The sequence below is a fragment of the Balaenoptera acutorostrata genome, chromosome 16, assembly GCF_949987535.1.
Source record: "Balaenoptera acutorostrata chromosome 16, mBalAcu1.1, whole genome shotgun sequence".
Taxonomy (NCBI): domain Eukaryota; kingdom Metazoa; phylum Chordata; class Mammalia; order Artiodactyla; family Balaenopteridae; genus Balaenoptera; species Balaenoptera acutorostrata.
This window is the reverse complement of record NC_080079.1, coordinates 74267034-74285494: the sequence shown is the minus strand read 5'-3', so window position 1 is coordinate 74285494 and position 18461 is coordinate 74267034. Positions and strand designations below refer to the sequence as shown.

The 18461-nt window shown below is 45.7% G+C and overlaps 1 protein-coding gene across 8 annotated transcripts in view; it reads left to right on the top strand.

Annotated features, from left to right (window-relative positions):
- The window catches only part of SIPA1L2 (signal induced proliferation associated 1 like 2), a 220988-nt gene that overhangs the window by 43346 nt on the left and 159181 nt on the right, over positions 1–18461 (top strand). Inside the window, exon 2 of one of the 8 annotated variants that reach the window (XM_057531388.1) lies at positions 7971–8017. The exons of the other annotated variants lie outside the window; for them this stretch is intronic. The gene's annotated coding sequence lies outside the window, so the exon portion shown is untranslated. The remainder of the gene's footprint in view (positions 1–7970; positions 8018–18461) is intronic. 8 annotated transcript variants of the gene reach the window in all.

Sequence of the window (18461 nt, the reverse complement as noted above, 5' to 3'; positions counted from 1 at the left end):
GCAGACTAGCCAGTGATCATGGAAGAACCTGTGCAGGTGTGCATGCCAAGTTCAATGTCCTATTTATTTATTTTTTTCCTGGATAGGTATGCTTGTGGGGATAAACATGAATTCATCACGTACGTCTTTCTGCTAGTAAAATTGTTCCTGGCTCCCACATTAAAATTATATTATTATTCGTTATGTTTTACACACTGGGTCGAGAAGAGGGGTGTTCACCAAACAACGGCAGGACTTTTTGCTGGTCCACCATCTCCCTAAGCAATCTGAAAAACTACTCTCTGGGTGTGTGAGCAGGGGTGGCAGGACAGGGACCTGGAAGGATGGCTGGAGAGATTGCCGGTGGCTTGGTTGCCATGGCTGAGAGTTAGGACTTTACGGTGTTTGTGGGGCAGGTCGAGCTTTTTAGCTTTAATTAGCACGGGTGTATTGGCTCCCAAGCGCCTTCCTTATTTATCTTATTTGTGGAAAATACTGAAAGAGCCCAGAGTATTGCCTCCACCACATCAAGGCCATCCCAATAGTCATGGTAATTTAGTTATTTCCTCTTCAAAGTTCAGAGAAAAATTAATGGAATAAATTTATGGGGAAGGGATACAGACTTTGAGTTAATCGTACCATCATCGTCAGCAAATGCAAGCTCTCCTGCTTGTGATTATTCGTTTCACCAACTATTCATTGATTACCTGTTATGCCTAAGGCTTCTGCTCATTAAAAACTCACAAGTGAATTATTTGTAAAGAAATCACATATGAGGCGGACTGAAAAATGTTAGTTTAGAGCAAAAGCAAAAGGTACAAGTAATGGTCTTTGGGAGGCATAGAGAGGAAGACACTGTCTAGGAAGTTTTTCTCGAAAACGTTTTCCCCCTGGAAATGTCTGAGAAAGCTTTGTGACAGTGAAGGCTGCTGGGTATATTGGGTGATGGGAACATCTTGATAAAAGGGACCAAACCAGGAGACCTTGCAGGGGGGTGGTATATTTATTTGGGAAAGGTCATTTACTGCATGCTGTGCTTGTCAGGTCAAAGGTGCTTGGCTCCACCTTATGGACTTATTTGAAGGCTATTTCAAGATTGAAGGTACGCACGGTGCAGTTTTGAATAGGTGTATTCATCTGGGCCGTTGGTTATGAGCGACAGAAACCCAACTTAAACCTTCTTAGGCAGAAAAAGAAAGGTCCAGTAACTGGGATGTCTGGGAGGAGCATGCTTTAGACACTGTTGGCTCCAGCATTGGCCCGGAGACCCTTTCTGTCTTGTATCTTGACTCCCCTTCTCTGCTTTGCTGAGTTCTTCAGCCCTTTCCGTGGGATCACCAGGATGGCGGCCAGCAGCTCACATCCTCCTGGCCTAGCATCCTCAGTGGCAACCGACTTCCATCTCCCGAGATCCCTGCATTATCCTAGAAAAGATGGAGACGGCTCGCTTTGGTTCTGCCCCCTGATCTAGCCACCGATGCGGTGGCAGGGAGGTGCCCTGAGCGGCCCAGGGGCAGGGGGTTCCGCCCAGAGCCAGAAGCGGTGGTGCTGGGCAGACAGACCCTGCAGCTCCATGGCTCAGGTGGCACGAGAGGGCACGTGAGGGAGGACGGGGCTGTTACCCCAGGTTGGGAGCAGGGGTGGTCGGGGAGGATTGCGGGAAGCATGGGAACTCTCTTCTGTACGTTGAGGGAGAGGTGCTGGCGGGTCATTCACGTGGACGTTGGCTGATGGGGCACAGAGAGATGGGTAAGGCTGGCCTTGTCCCCAGACAAGCCATTGTGATAGAGGTAGGCATGGAACAGGCCAGCCCACGGAGGAGGAGGTGGATATTAGGTTGAACCACGAGCTGCTATTTCAGGTCAGCGAGGCAGGGTACTGGTGATTTCCTGTGGCTCAGCCTGTGCTGTGGGAATTCCGTTTGGAAAAGCCCTGTGTTCCTTCTTTAGGCACACACCTACCCCCGTTCTTATCCTCAGCGGCTCTCAAGTCTCTGCGGACGGCTTTTTCCTTTCCTTTTCCTTGCCTGCCTTTTCCCTTCTTTCCCCCTCCCGCTACCCCTCCCTTCTTTCTTCTCTTTTTGGGAAATATTCTTCAGGTGCTTTTAAAGCGTAAAGCACAGTGCTTAGTACTGGCTATGCAGTCGTGAACCGGACCTGGTCCCTGCCCTCCTGGAGTCTAGAGTCTAGACACAAAAGCACAGTGTTTAGGGCCTGATGGAATTCTCTCTGAGGAGCGGTGTTAACAGGGCTGATGGAGTTCTCTGTGAGGTGTGGGGAGGCATCCAATCCTAGATTCTTCCCGACTCCCCCTTGGGCTGGGATGGAGGAGAGGAAGGCCTGCCTGAAAGTTGGATAGGTATGTACCTTTCTGACAAAATGGAAGGGTGAAGGGACAGAGCTCCCCCTGCCCCCTGACCCTCCACACCTTTGCTGTGGTCCAGGTGCTCCAGTGTTACCTGCTCTACCCTTTTCTTCCCCGTTTCTCTCCTCCCAGGTACGATTTGGCCTCCTCCATGGACCCCTCACAGTACCTACTGGAGACGTCTTCCATGATATTCTTTGGACACTTGGTCCCCATCTTCTGTGGAGAGGTTGGGTCCCTCTGTTAGGCAGAAAGCTTCAGGTGGCAGCAACTCCTACAGGGACAGCGTTTAGGGACGGGTTTGGGCGCCGGAGGTGCTAAGTGAGTATTGTTAAATGTTAAAGTACCTTCGAAGGGGCTCTGTTTCCAGTTTCTTTCTCCCTTCTTACTACCTCTACCCAACTTAAAAAACCACCAGAGAACATATACAGTGGAATATTATTCAGCCTTAAAAAAGTAGGGCATCCTGTCCTGTGTGACAGCGTGGATGAACTTGGAGGACATTATGCCCAGTGAAATAAGCCAGACACACGAGGAGAAGTGATGCGTGATTCCGCTTAAAATCATCAAACTCAGACTACAGAGTAGGATGGTGGTTACCACGGGCTGCGCAGGTGGGGAACTGGGTGGTGGGGCAGGGGTCACTGTCCAATGGGTATGCAGTTTCAGTTATGTACAAGGAATAAGTTCTAGAGCCTGCTTTACAGCGTCCTGCCTGCAGTTCACAGTATTGTATTGTGCTCTTAAACATTTGCTGAGAGGGTAGATCTCATGTTAAGTGTTCTTAGCACAATTAAAAAAAAAAAAAAAAAAATATATATATATACAACAGCCACCAAAGAAAAAAACAGACAATACCTGAGTGACAGCAGTGCTTTATGTTGGGCCAAAGTGAAATCACAGAGGGAAACATCTCCGTGACAGGCAGCCCCACCCACGTGGAGAGTCTCATGGCGCTGGCCTGATTCGCAGTGAAAACGGACCTCTCCTAGTGGGCAGACATCCAGGTTTGTAACATAGTTTAAAGCTGAGCTGACATCTTCTCCACGATTTAGACACCAGCGTAGAAGTAGACCTTCAAATAGATGGGACACTGCTTTCAGAGACCGCTGGGGCTCTGTGTGGTGTGTGTGTGTGTGTGTGTGTGTGTGTGTGTCTGTCAGTCTGTCTGAGTACAACTATTTGAAGCAGTCAAGCCCGGTTACCGGCGCTGGTGAGTGGTCGCTGGTGTTGAACATCGGGCATTGACAGGTGAGCTGGTTTCCAGAATGCATTTCCTGGAGCAAATGGCATACTCTGCAGAATCCCCCGTGATTCAGAAATTCTCTCCTGATACGATAAGCTATTTGAACCTGGCCCTGGGCACATATCCGCGTGGGCTGTGCTTCTGGAGTGGGAGAGGTCTGGGCTCGGGTTCCTGGCCTCATACTGATGGGGAGGTGTGCCTTTGCCTCATGGATTTGGGGGAGGTGCTCCTTCCCGCCGGCCCGGATGCGGGGAGAGGTGGTACCCCTCGTGCACGTCGCCAAAGGTCACAGGTGCACGGACAGAAATCAGCGCCGACCACTTTGCCCCCTCGGAGACATCTCATCATTTTGAAAGGAATGTTTATTTTTAGGACAAAAAACAAGACTAAAACTTGGCCTTTCTTGCCTGCCCTGAGAGCTAGCAGGCCTGTCCTAACAGTCGACGGAGAAACGGTGATTTTTTGAGGTGGAGGGAATATTTGTATTCTTCTCAGTGGAAAGGAAATATTTGCCTTCACTTTCTCAGAACCTGGATTCGCTGGGGAAACAGCTGAAGAACCTGCTTGTCGGGACAAAGGGCCAGGCCTCTGTGTGTCTGCAGATCTGGTTTTCTGGCAGAGCTTCCTGTTGAGGTGTGAGGTGCCGCCCTGAGCAGCGGGGCAGAGGGGGGTGGAGGAGGATGGTCCCTCTTCCTTAACGCTCCGCGACGGCCCCGCCCCAGGTCTGCTGCTTGCGAAGCCTGCTCTGCAGAAAATGCACTCTTTTTTTCCTCCAAAGCCAAAACAATAGCTGGTTGCCTCATATAAACCACCTGCTTGGTAGGAAATGAAGCAAAACTCTGGAGTCCCCAATGCCACTCGGAGGATTTGTGGTTTCCCTTCCTGTCCATAAACAAAAGCAGTTGGTTAAAGGAGCAGGGCATTAATTGTTTCCAGGATGTTTGCTGTAACAAAGGAAGGAAAAGTGCCTTTTACAGAGTTGCATTCATTGTGTGAGGGGTATTACCACAAAATTTAAAGCCTCTCTGCTGGAGAAGGGAAATTAACTACATGATATTTAGTCATGAAACACAGACTGTTTAATCAGTAGGATTTTTAAAAACAAATTTTTAATTTAATTTAATTTATTTTTTTATACAGCAGGTTCTTATTAGTTATTCATTTTATACATATTGGGGTATATATGTCAATCCCAATCTCCCAGTTCATCCCACCCCGCCACCCCCAATCAGTAGGATTTTTAAAGACTTATTTCGTAAACTAAAGTTGAGGGTTTTATAATAGATCAGCATAAAAAAAACCCGTAGAAAACAGAGAGCCTCTTTAGAGAAGAAAAGATGATGCCTAAAACTCTGAAAAATAGTGACACTTAGAGGACTTGAATTTTTCTTTTTTAATTGTGCAAGTGCATGCTTTGTTAGCAAGAAACATTTAACATCTGTAGTGCGGGGCTGCGTCTGCCATGTAGGCCGCCCCAGGGTGCTTTTTGGTGTATGGAGTACTATGCCTGGTGCCTTGGTGGGTGTGCTCCAAGGTAGAGACTTGACTGTCTCCTTCACCAGCTCCTAACACAGGAGCTAAGGACCAGGACGCAGTCGGTGGACATTTGCTGCGTGGACGAATGCTTGGGTGGATTTAATACATTTAGTGAAGGTTGAAACCGTAACATAAGATACCCATTAATGTATTCTTTTCTGATTGCTTGATGTTAGGAAACCTTTTTTTTTTTTTTTAATTAATTAATTAATTAATTAATTAATTTACTTTTGGCTGTGTTGGGTCTTCGCTTCTGTGCGAGGGCTTTCTCTAGTTGCGGCGAGTGGGGGCCACTCTTCATCGCGGTGCGCGGGCCTCTCACTATCGCGGCCTCTCTTGTTGCGGAGCACAGGCTCCAGATGCGCAGGCTCAGTAATTGTGGCGCACGGGCCCAGCTGCTCCGCGGCATGTGGGATCCTCCCAGACCAGGGCTCGAACCCGCGTCCCCTGCACTGGCAGGCAGACTCTCAACCACTGCGCCACCAGGGAAGCCCCAGGAAACCTTTTTGGTGAATGCTCTTTTTGAATTGTGGTAAGATATATATAACATACATTTTACCATTTTAACCATTTTAAGTGTACAGTTCAGTGGCATTAAGTTACGTTCACATTGTTGTGCAGCCATCACCACCATCTATCTCTGGAGCATTTTCCTCTCCCCAAATAGAAACTTTGTACTCATTAAACAATAACTCCCCATCCCCCCTCCCCAGCTTCTGGCAACCACCATTCTACTTTCTGTCTCTATGAATTTGACTCCTCTGGGGACCTCATATAAGTGGAATCCTACAGTATTTGTCCTTTTGTGACTGGCTTATTTTACTTGGCAGGGTTCACCCATGTTTTAGTATGTGTCCCAATTCCCTTCCTTTAAAAGGCTTAATGATACTCTGTTGTATGGATGGATAAACCATAATCTGATGGACACGTGGGTTGTTTTTACCTTTTAGCTATTGCAGAAAGGGCTGCAATGAACAAGGGGGTACAAATATCTGTTTCAGTCCCTGCTTGCAATTCTTTTGGGTATATATCCAGAAGCAGAATTGCTGGATCATATGGTAATTCTAGGTTTAATTTTTTTTTTTTTTTTTTTTTTGAGGAACCCACCATACCATGCTTTAGATTTTTAAGCTCAGAATGGCTTGTATTGCCTGCACAAGTTTTGTCAGTGAGAATTTCTTTCCACTCCCTCCCTCCCTGCACATAAGCTTAAAATCAGCTACAGTTGAAGGACTAATAATAGTACATCTTCACCCACTGTTTCAATGTTTCATAAAAATTGAGACAGATTGCAAAAGGTGGGCTTTCTAAAGCCAAGGCCAATTATAGCCTTCTTGATAGGTCACCCTATGATATATCAGGGACACCGGTTATACTGTGAGGGAGACAAGAGATGTAAACTGGACTTGGAGGGGTGTGTCTTTTGCAGGCAGCAGAGAAGCCCGGTCAGTGACGTTTCATCCAAACTGTGCACTTGCACTGTCGCATCCTGAGTCTGTCCAGTGCCACGTGGGAGAGTGGGCCCCAGCCACTTTGCTCCAGTTTAGTTTGCAGAAATTCTCATGATTCCTATTTTTAAAAAAGGATGTAGTAGAAGATCATGATCTTAGGAGCCAGGGTGACTTGAGTTCATGCCCTGCTCTTTGTGACTTCCTGACTTTGGACAAGTAACCAGTCCTTAGAGCACCCGTCTCCACTCCAGGGGGGCAGAAAGGCTGGATTTTTTTTCTTTCCTCTTTATTTTTTTTTAATTGAAGTATAGTTGATTTACAGTGTTGTGTTAATTTCTGCTGTACAGCCATGTGACTCAGTTGTACATATATATTCATTCTTAATTAATTAATTAATTAATTTATGGCTATGTTGGGTCTTCGTTTCTGTGCAAGGGCTTTCTCTAGTTGCGGCAAGCGGGGGCCACTCTTCATCGCGGTGCGCGGGCCTCTCACTATCGCGGCCTCTCTTGTTGCGGAGCACAGGCTCCAGACGCGCAGGCTCAGTAGTTGTGGCTCACGGGCCCAGTTGCTCCGCAGCATGTGGGATCTTCCCAGACCAGGGCTCGAACCCGTGTCCCCTGCATTGGCAGGCAGATTCTCAACCACTGCGCCACCAGGGAAGCCCCCTTCATTCTTTTTTTTATGTTCTTTTCCATTATGGCTTATCACAGGATGGTGAATATAGTTCTCTTGGATTTTTTTTTTTTTAAGATGATTGTGAGTTTGGAAATGACATACATAAAATATTTAGTAGGGCGCCCGGCATATAGTGCTGTGTACCTAATACTGGCCACTTCTGTTCTTCCAAGCAGATGCTGTTTAATAGAAGTTAGTACCAAAATAGCCGCCTGGGGCAGCAGTTCTCAACGTTTTGGTCTTGGGCCCCCTTGACACTTAAAAATTACTCAGGATCCCAAGGAGCTTTTGATTATGTAGCTTATCTCTACTGATACTTACGATATTAGAGCTAAAATTGAGATGTTTTAAAATATTTCTTAATTCATTTAAAATGGAAATAAGCCATGTACATCTTATTATAAATAAATACCTTATGAAAATCACTGTTTCCAAAACCAAAGGAATTAATGAACAGAATGGCCTCGTTTTCCATTTTTGCAAATCTCTTAAGTATCTGGTGTCAGAGTATAAGCTAGATCCCTCTCTCTCTTTACACCATGATGTGTCAGCCTCTGGGAGACTCTGCTGCACTTGGTGTCCTGGTGAAGATGGCTTTGACCCGTGCACCCCCGGAAGGGTCTTGGGAGCCCCCCGGGGCCTCAGATCACGCTCTGAAAGCCACTGAGCAGGAGTTTTCCTGTGGGTCTGAGCTGGGTCTCTTTCGTCTCTTGCAGGATCTTGCTCTTGGCCGTGTGTGCAGGAACCTGCTGCCACCGCTGAGGTAAGCCAGCCAGGAAGGCCGGACCTGCAGAGCCATCCTTACCCCCATGCTGCCTCCAGCTTGAAAATGGGCTTATGTGTCCCATGCATGGGCTGTTCAAAAAAGATTGTTTCTGTTCCCCTTGGCTTGCGGATTGAATTTTTTTTTTTTTTTAAAGATTCTATACTTTATTATTTATTTATTTATTTTTGGCTGCGTTGGGTCTTCGTTGCTGCGCACAGGCTTTCTCTAGTTGCGGCGAGCAGGGGCTACTCTTCGTTGCGGTGCGTGGGCTTCTCACTGCGGTGGCGTCTCTTGTTGCGGAGCACGGGCTCTAGGCACGCGGGCTTCAGTAGCTGTGGCATGCAGGCTCAGTAGTTGTGGCTCGCGGGCTCTAGAGCACAGGCTCAGTAGTTGTGGTGCACGGGCTTAGTTGCTCCGCGGCATGTGGGATCTTCCTGGACCAGGGCTCGAACCCGTGTCCCTTACGTTGGCAGGCGGATTCTTAACCACTGCGCCACCAGGGAAGCCCGCAGTTCTGATTTGTTCCTCCTCAGTGGACAGGGGTGAGCTTTAGAAAGCCCGTTTGGCTTGGAGTTGCCTAAATTTCAGGCCTCAGAAGGGGTCACTAGCAAGTTCTTGTGAGTGTCCCTTGATGTGTGTAAGAGGATATGATTTTAGAAATTGCGTTGTGCATCTCTACACGGAGTGTCCCTGAGATGAAAGGGACAGTGTGAGCTTAATGGTGGGTGGAGGGCTGCTCCGCTGCTGGAGCTGTGTGGCGTGGTGGGGGGAAGGGGAGACCTGCACGGAGAAGACGGTGATGGAGGGAGGGCCAGGAGGCGACGGAGGGAGAGGTGAAGAGGACCAGGGTTTCCTGCCTGAGTTCCAGCTGGCTCTGCCTGGGGTCACCTAGATGCTTCCCTCAGACACAGAATAAAGGCAGAGCCAGGGCTCCCTTCCTGTGTGTGCGTGCTCACAAATGCTGTGTTTTCTGTAACAGCAGGAGATCAGGTGGGTTTGTGAAAGAGCTGTCAGAAGTAACCATCCCCTGGCACATTTGGTCTCTGGCCCTGCATTACCAAAAGTGGATTACCATTCTTCTCTCTCGGTCTACACGTGCGCGTACACACACACACACACACACACACACAAACACACACACACACACACACACACACTGTTTAAGAATGCGTTACATCCATCACGGCCCTTTACCCTCCAAGTACTTGGGTGTATTTCCTAGAAATAGAGAGATTCACTTAGTTAATAGTTCAGTGATCCACTTCGGATCATTCAATACTGATGCGTTATTTACACCTCATCTATAATTTGTGTTCCAGGGGTGTCATCTGACGCAAAGTGTCCTGCCCGGTGCTCCGCCTCCACACGGGTCCAGTCTAGGGTCAGGTCCTGCGTTTAGTTGTCACATCTCTTGATCATCTTTATTTCTGCAGCCTCTGTCGTTTATGTGTGTTGGTGCATTTTGAAGTCTGTGGTCTGAGAGCCTGCATTTAAAAATGTTTTTAAGTGGACAAGCACTTACATGGTGGCAAGGTATTGTTGGAGGAGAGAGTAGATATCCATCCTATGCTTCCTTATCACAAATTATAAATACGTGATATATATGTATATATGTATGTTGAATGGTGAAATTGTGAAAGCAGTGGTAGGAGAGAGAAGAGGAGGAATCAGGAAACCGATAGTAGAGCCTCTTAGCCTGAAAAGGCTGTTCCCTCTTAAATGTGGCTTCGGTGACTTGGCTGAGTGCTAATGAATGCTTTGGAGGCAGAGTAAATCCTGAGGGGGGACAACGATAGAGGGAGATAACTTACATTTCAGCACAAGAAGCACAGGAAGTGTTACCTCGGTTTGTTTTAAGGAAAGACCCTCCCTTTGTTCAGCTGGGCTTGTCCCTGCTGGTTCCTTGGTCCCTGCGGAAGCCGGTGATGAGTTCATTCTGACACCAGCCTGCCGCCAACCAGGGGCACCTCTTGCTGCCTAGACACGGCTTTGACCCTCCTCTGTCCTTTACTGCGCTTCCCAGTACCTTGGGGAGATGGCTGCTGTCTGGAACGAACCCTTTCTAGGTTTTCTCTAGTCGGTGTGTACAGCAGCTAACCTAGAGGCCGTGGTCTCCAGATTAATTTCTTTACGGTTAATTCTGATGAGCGATGGTGTGGGTTTATTATAGAATATGCGACCGTATAAACGTTTGTGACACATGCTCATGACATAATTTTAAGCATACTTCGTTTTGTCAAAAATTATATGCTTTAGTTTTTAGATTTATAGATGTATTCAGTTCAAACAACACAGAAATCCCCCCTGTAATCTCACTCGCCAAAGGCAATCTCTATTGATAGACCTTTGAAATCTCCATGCACACTTTTTAAAAAACAGAAACAAAAAAACAAAAATGGGATTAGTCAATACGTACTGTTTCTCTGGTTGCTTTTGGTCACTTACCAATATTTTGTAGACATCTTTTCATTGTCAACATTTAGGTAGTTCCTGCTTATTCTTTGTAATGGTGAATTGCTTTTTATTGTGTAGATAAGACTATAATTTATTTAACTAATCCCTGTTGGAGGACATTGAGGTGCTTCTTAGTTATTCCTAACAAAATGTTTGTATATAGACTTGTACAACTGAGTACACACACTTAAAATGTCAACGGTGTTGCCAGATTGCCCTCCAGATAGTTTGTGCTCACGTACGATTCCTTCACTGACCTATGAGTGAGCCTCTAGCCTTCACCAACAGTGAACATCTCAATGTTTTGTTTCTGATTTTAATGTAAAAACTATTTCACTGTCTTAATATTTATGTTCTTTTTTTAAAAAATGAATGCTGAAGTTAGACACCTTTACATGTTTATTGGCCACTTGTATTTCATTGGCCCACTTTTGAATTATTACATGTACTGATTTTTTTTTCAAACTTCTTTATTCAGATATTAGCCCTTTGTCACATAAATCAAACAACTATTTTTGCCAATTCTTAGTTTTCTTCCTCTCCTCTCCTCCCCTCCCCTCCCCTCCCCCCTCCCCTCCCGTCCCCTCCCCTCCCCCCCTCCCCTCCCGTCCCCCTCTTCTTCTTTCTTTTTCTTTCAACTGTTTAGTTGTTTATGATGTGGATCCATTAGAAAATCCTGAGTTGAAAATCCTTTTAGGGCTATTTTAACATGGGTTATAATTATACCCCAGTTAAAGGTGATATCACAAATCTGTACAACATATGTGTTGTTAAAAATATATATATATAAGTGGAGTTCATTTGCTTTGGTTCTTTTATTTTGCCTTTTGCAAGGCCCTTTATTCTCGCACAAATTTATACGTAATGAGAACACTGTAATTTGTAAATTCTGTCATAGCATCAGAACGGAGGAGATGCTGTACTCCTTGCATAATCCTGTACAGATACTTTTATCATTCCATGTCCTCATTTCTCATTGATGACGTTAGGACTTATTTAACCTTCATACAGGCTTAGAAGCTTGTTTATCAGAGGATTAGAAGACTCGTTCTGTGGGATAAGTCAATTATTATCATTAGGGGATTACGCAGAGAAATTGGAGCTGAGCTCCAAATTCTTATTCTTCCAAAGATGAATAAAATTTTCCAAGACAGCCGGGACCATAGTGTGATAGTGATGTGCATTTCATCCATCTTTCAGATTTCTGGTAAGAGTTTTTAACTCCTTCGGCATCAGAAAGCTGCTGTTTTGATGCCGGGACTATCTTGTTCCTCCCCTCTCTGCTCTCAGCTTCACCTTCAACCTTCTACCTTTCTGGAATGAAAATAAATATAGGCAGGGTGGTGCTAGGCTTCCTTGTGATCCTGTCCTTTTTCCTTCTTGGCCAATTTTGTTACGGCCAGTAGAATCCTAGGACTCTATGGACCTCTGGGGGGGCCATCCTTTATCTCCATTTACTTAAAATGTTCTCAGACTGGTAAGTTCCTCATCGTCCTGTCCAAGTTTCTGAAGAAGCATCCTAGTTTCTAGGGTAGATCTCTCTACGAGGGGAACAGCGCTGGGGGGAGGTCATTTGCTTGCGGACAACAGCATTGCCATGTGGTGTCAGGATCAGGATGTCAAGAGCGAGTTGGAACTCTGAAGTGGCTTGGACGTCGAGAAATGCATTAGCCTGTACAGAAAACGTTCAGGTGATCTCACATCTCTTCCTCAAGGTTGTCTTTTTTGCCGCTTATCTTCATAGCATTTACGGTGGGTTAATATTTTCCAGGTTATGTTTAAAAACATTTCATTCCCCATCTAAATCTAGCAGCCAGATTTGGAAAGGTTTAGCCACCTCAGGCAGGCAGTCTTAAAATCTGAAGACCTCAGGGGGGAGAGAGACCGTGAGCTCCCCTGTCCCATGTGTCCTGGAGGGTGATTTGGTTCAGTAGATGTTTACTGGGTAATTTCTGTAAGTGGAGCCCTCTGTTAGGTGCCAAGGAAAACAAGATGATTAAAATGCAGCCCTTCCCCTTCAGGAGTTTGTAATCTAATGGGAGAGGAGAAAAGTACATACAAGTAGCTCTAATACAAGGTTCATTTACTATAATACTAGAGAGCTGAGATGACTGTGGAACTCTGCCCCCTCCGGGATGCCTGGCACATTCTAGGCACTTAAGACACACATTTCAGTGGATAAATGAATGCATTTAGACACGTACATTTTGGTGTACTTTATTCATAGCAAAAAAAGATGTGTAGAAAGAGATGGTTTGTGGGATTTTATATGGCCCCAGAGGGTACGAGAATTTGTTGAGGTCACGAAGGGCTTAGGGCAGGCGGGGCAAATTCCATCACATAAACCACCCTTTCTCCTTGTGTCCCAGAGGCAGTCCTACTGGTTCCTCGGCCTCCTCCTCCCAAGCCTGGGAAAACTCTTAGTTTTCTGTTCCCCCTGAATCCATCACTTGAACCAAGTAGGATTTGGCCCTTAATTTGATGGGTCCAGCACCTTGGTTTCTTGTGGACTGATTCATGCTAGTCAGATGTAAAACACAAAACCAAACCTGCTTTGTTCTTGGAATTATTTTTCTGGAGGGACAAAGTGAGATATGTGTTTCTTGATAACTAGGGAATTCTTTTCTTTTTAATTCTCTTTTTCCAATTTCTCGTGCTTCCTGTTACTTTCTGTCTGGTTGAATACCTGACAATGTGCTTTATGCCCATTGTATTACAAGTAATTTTTTTCCCCAAAATGTAACCCTGATCAGTTTGATCACATACGAGAGGGACCTCATGATCAAATGTGCAGACACTTTTAGTCCCATTCACAATATATTTGCAGGCCGTTTCCTCTTCCTCCTAATAATTACGATTGTACAGTATTGCAGCTTTATCTGCTTACTCTTACTATGTGGTAGGTACTATTTAGTACTTCACCTATCTCATTTCATCTGCCAACGGTCCTTTGAAGTAGGTATTATCATCCCCCTTTTAGAAATGAGGGGACTGGGACTTCCCTGGTGGCACAGTGGTTGAGAATCCACCTGCCAATGCAGGGGACACGGGTTTGATCCCCGGTCTGGGAAGATCCCACATGCCACGGAGCAGCTAAGCCTGTGTGCCACAACTACTGAGCCTGTGCTCTAGAGCCCGCGAGCCACAACTAGTGAGCCCGCGTGCCACAACTTTTGAGTCCGCACGCCTAGAGCCCGTGCTCCGCAACAAGAGAAGCCACCGCAATGAGAAGCCTGCGCCCTGCAATGAAGAGTAGCCCCTGCTTGCCGCAACTAGAGAAAACCCACGCGCAGCAGCGAAGACCCAACGCAGCCAAAAATAAATAAATTTATTAAAAAAAAAAAAAGATAAACATACTGATATCCTGTAAAACCAGATGGAATCCCAGCAGCTCTTTAAGGATGTGTGCTGGAATAATACGGAACAACTACTGTTGGTTCTGATAGAATAATATGAACGACCCACCCACGGCCTGAAGACCCACTTGAGGTATCAAGCCTTTCAAAACACACTTGTCCCTAAGGGTTATGAACCTCAGATCTTTGACAGCTTTGTTGACTCTTCAGGGGCTTTTTAGTTTAAATGATAATTCTGCGTGATTTCTGAAGGGTGAATATGACCAATAAGAAAGTCAGTGTATTAGGGGTTATCATTACGAAACGTTTAAAATGCCCTGTCAAACATTGCGTACGCCTTCTACAGTGTTATTATTTGGAAAACACCCACAGTTTTGCGCTGTAAAGACAGATCCTGTGTATTTCCTTAGTGACAAGCTGCTCACGCCCGTCTTCGTTCAGGAACCTGAGAGCCAGCATGGCTTTTTCAGAGAACACATTGTAGTTTTGTAAGTTTTCTTTCCTTTGTTTGTTTGTCTTTATTAAACATTTCTCTTTGGAGGAAAGATCAGTGGAAGATTTCATAAAGGAAGAGCTCAGTGAGGAACAATGAATGGGGTTAAGATGTTGATTCTGAAGTAAAATCATTGTTTTTCCTTGATAAAAGCAACTTGCCTTGGTGATTAGCAGAGTGCCGGCATAGAAGCTGAGAAGAAAAGGAACTGTATCCTCTGAGAGTGCTTCCAAACTCCGCAGTCCTTCTGCCCCAGGTTTCTGTGATCTGGGAGGCTGTAGTCTCAGGGTCCTTTGGTCCCCTTCACACCTTGAGGCACAATAGGAGTCAGGGAGTGGCAGCCTTCCCTTCTAGAAGATTGTTTGTCTAGAGAAAGGAATAGAATCTACCTGTTTGGTGAAGTGAACCAACTTCTTATATTTAATAACCTGCTAACAAACGTGAACATATTTCTAAGGTCAGATTCTTTGATTCTCTCTTCCCCTCAACGTGGTGGTGACACCAGCTGGTAGTTACGAGCACTTTCTGTTCCAAGCTGTCCTTTCCTTTGGCGGGAACAGCTCCTGGGCTGTCTTCCCACCCTGCAGATGAAGGCACTCCGAGGACAGAGCTGCTCCAGAGACTTCGGAAGGAGAGTTTAGCTCTTAGCTGCCTGTGCTGGCGTCGCGTGTATTTGCAGAGACAAACATCTAGCAAATGGGCTTGGTGGAAATAGTATGATTTAGTGACAAGAACGTGACAGGACTTTCATTTTAAGGTTAGACAACAACAGGGTGTGCTATCCACGTTGTCAGATTATGAACTTAATGTCACCTTGGGCAATTTACTTATTCTTTTATGTGTCACAGTTTGGATATTGGCAAAATAGAGATGATAAGCTATGGTAAGATTTTTATATGCATTCAGTGAGGTAATGCTTATTACAACTGATCTAGCTATTTTATTCGTTGGCTTTCGGCTTTATCTGATAAATGTACTACAGTCCGTTTGTAAAACACTATTATTTTCCCATCTCAGCTTTATTGTTCCCACAGTAAAAATCCATGGTAGAATCCCTTTTTTATAAATACATTGAGAAAAAGGAAGGAAAAAGCAAAGGCTAAATTAAAATCGGGAATTAAGGAGTATTAAAATGTGGGTTTTCGTTTTTCACTTATCTTATCTGACTTTTTTTGGTAGCCGCCTATTGTGACTTGATTTTTATTCTGTCCAGCGGTGGTTTCTAGAAGAGTAGCACTCGTGACCTCTGGGTGGCCCAGCCTTTGCAGCTTTGTCCCTGGTGCTTATGTAAGCAGATAGGTTAGTGGGGGTCCCTGGAGAAAGAGAGCCAGGAATGGCTTTCTCAACATAAGAACCCATCTTGGTCTAAGCCATTTTGTGATCTAAGCCTGGCCAGAGTGCTCGCTATTGAACAGGTCTCAGTAATTAATGATCTTTTTTTTTTTTTTTTTAAAGGTTAGACTTTATTTTATTGCCTAGATTCTATTTTTTTTAATTTATTTATTTATTATTTATTTATTTTTGGCTGTGTTGGGTCTTCGTTTCTACGCAAGGGCTTTCTCCAGTTGCGGCAAGCGGGGGCCACTCTTCATCGCGGTGTGCGGGCCTCTCACTATTGCAGTGTCTCGTGTTGCGGAGCACAGGCTCCAGACGCGCAGGCTCAGTAGTTGTGGCTCACGGGCCTAGTTGCTCCGTGGCATGTGGGATCTTCCCAGACCAGGGCTCGAACCCGTGTCCCTTGCATTGGCAGGCAGATTCTCAACCACTGCGCCACCAGGGAAGCCCTAATTAATGATCTTAAGGGAGGGGATGCAGAAACAAGGGAGGAACAGTCAGGAAACCATAGTGCAGCCTTGGGACAGGGTCCTGGTTCCTAAAGGGATACACGTAATAATATACCTTTGAGTTCTGCAGAAACTAAGTCCCCCCCACCCCAGGTGGAGGATGGAATGATGAAGTTGACCCTCCAGACTTCAGTCAATTAAAGCTTGGACTCTGTTGACCTTTGCCCCAATTCTGTGCTGAATTCTCCTCTGCTCAAGTCCTCTCATGAACACGCATATTCCCTTAGCTTAAAACTTCTGCAGTTTTGCTGTTGGGGGAGACAAGGCTTTGGGAAAGACCCACAGAGTTCTCCTTACTTGCTGCAAGTACTTATAAATCCTTCCTTTGCCTGCGCTTTGGCTTGGTTGTGTCTGTTGGTTCGACACCCACCGAGAGGCGAACCCAGTTTTCCAGTAACACCTACCCCCCCCCCCAGGTTTTTCTTGGCCGCCCCGCAGCTTGGGCAGTTGGACCTGACTTGACCTAAAAGCTTTGTTGTCTGACATCTGTATCTTTAAAAACTTCCCCAGGTGATCCTGGTACACAGTGAAGGCTGAGAACTCCGTTTTAGCGTAAGGAAGCCATGCATAGTCAATAACCGCTAAGATGTAGTCATCACTTTCATGTCTATTTCAGTGGGGAGGAAAAAGTCTCCTAAAGGTGGTAGTGAATACTAGGGAAATGTGACGCTCAGTCCCTGCATCCCTACCCTCATCTTCCTGTGTAGACTGTTGGGCTAAATTGGTTTGCTGTGTGTTCAGACAAGGTGAGGAATCCAGGCGGGGAGGTGACCGCAGGGGCTTGCATGCTGCCCGCAAATACATTTTGGTGTTCTTTCCATCCCTTTGTCTATTGTTTCGAAGTTGAGTGTGTAGGGATGATTCCTGGGTGTGATCTGCCTGCCGAACTGTACTATTTTTAGGCACTAACCCACACAATAGGTTTATTAAAAAGCTATGGAACCTTTTGAGGCTGCTGGATTTTGTCTGACAAGGGCTGAGTTACAGGTAGGCTCTCCCACCTCCCAGTTCAGGCACATAGGATTTTTCCGTTTCTTCTTTAGAAAGCGTCTGAATAGCTTCAAAATACAGTGGTTTGGCAGCCTGACAGGTGATGCCAGATGTCTGCGTAGCTCTCCTCCGTATCCCGGCTCTCCAGACACAGAGCTTCGCAGGTGTATGTCGGGTTGCTAATTTTTATTTCTTCTCCTTTCCCTTTTTTTTTCTAACATTTTAAAAAATTAATTAATTTATTCATTTACATTTGGCTATGTTGGGTCTTCGTTGCTAAGCGCGGGCTTTCTCTAGTTGTGGCAAGCGGGGTCTACTCTTTGTTGTGGTGCGCAGGCTTCTCATTGTGGTGGCTTCTCTTGTTGCGGAGCACAGGCTCTAGGCGCATGGGCTTCAGTAGTTGTGGCACGTGGGCTCAGTAGCTGTGGCTCACGGGCTCTGGAGTGCAGGCTCAGTAGTTGTGGCGCACGGGCTTAGTAGCTCCACGGCATGTGGGATCTTCCCAGACCAGGGCTAGAACTCGTGTCTCCTGCATTGGCAGGCGGATTCTTAACCACTGGGCCACTGGAGAAGCCCTCCTTTCCCTTTTAAAATGTGCTAAAATATGCATAGTTCATAGTGCTGGGGGAAAAAAGTGAGCACATGAAGCATTTTCTTGGTCTTGAATCTCTGCCCTCTGTCTAAAAAGATGTGTTTTCCTCCATTGAGGGTATCCCCTTGTCTGGGTCTGCTTAGCAAGTAGATTAAACAGATAAAGCCAGTACTGATGTTATTTTAAATTCGTTTTTAAAATGGCAGTCAGACCTTACTGGGTTCTAATCCATTCTCAGGAATATGCATCCATCCATTAGGAGGCAGAAACATGAGTTAGCAGTAGTCGCAATGGAAAAACAATTGCTCATTGTGAAATAATGTGATGCCCTTAACGTGTCCACAGAATAGACTGGATATTATTTGTGATTCTTTTCTTTCTTTACTGTATCTCCCTCCATTAAAATGCTATAATAGGCAGTGTGTATTAGAGTTACTGCTAGATAGCTTTGACTTTTTAAAGTACGTATCTTCATAAAGATCACTCCCAAACTAATTTTCAACCAGGCAGTTAGCCAAGTGAAGATTCCCTTCCCCGGTGCTTGGTGAGGGGTAGACTCCAGCTTGCCTATGACAACATGTGTGATTAATAGGGACGGTATTAACCCCTCTGTGTTGGTGTTACAAATTGGTGATTCTCCTTGGCATTTGAACTGTGCTGTTAGCATCTGTGTCACTCCATAAGGACAGGCCTGGCCTGTCTTGTTAAGGGG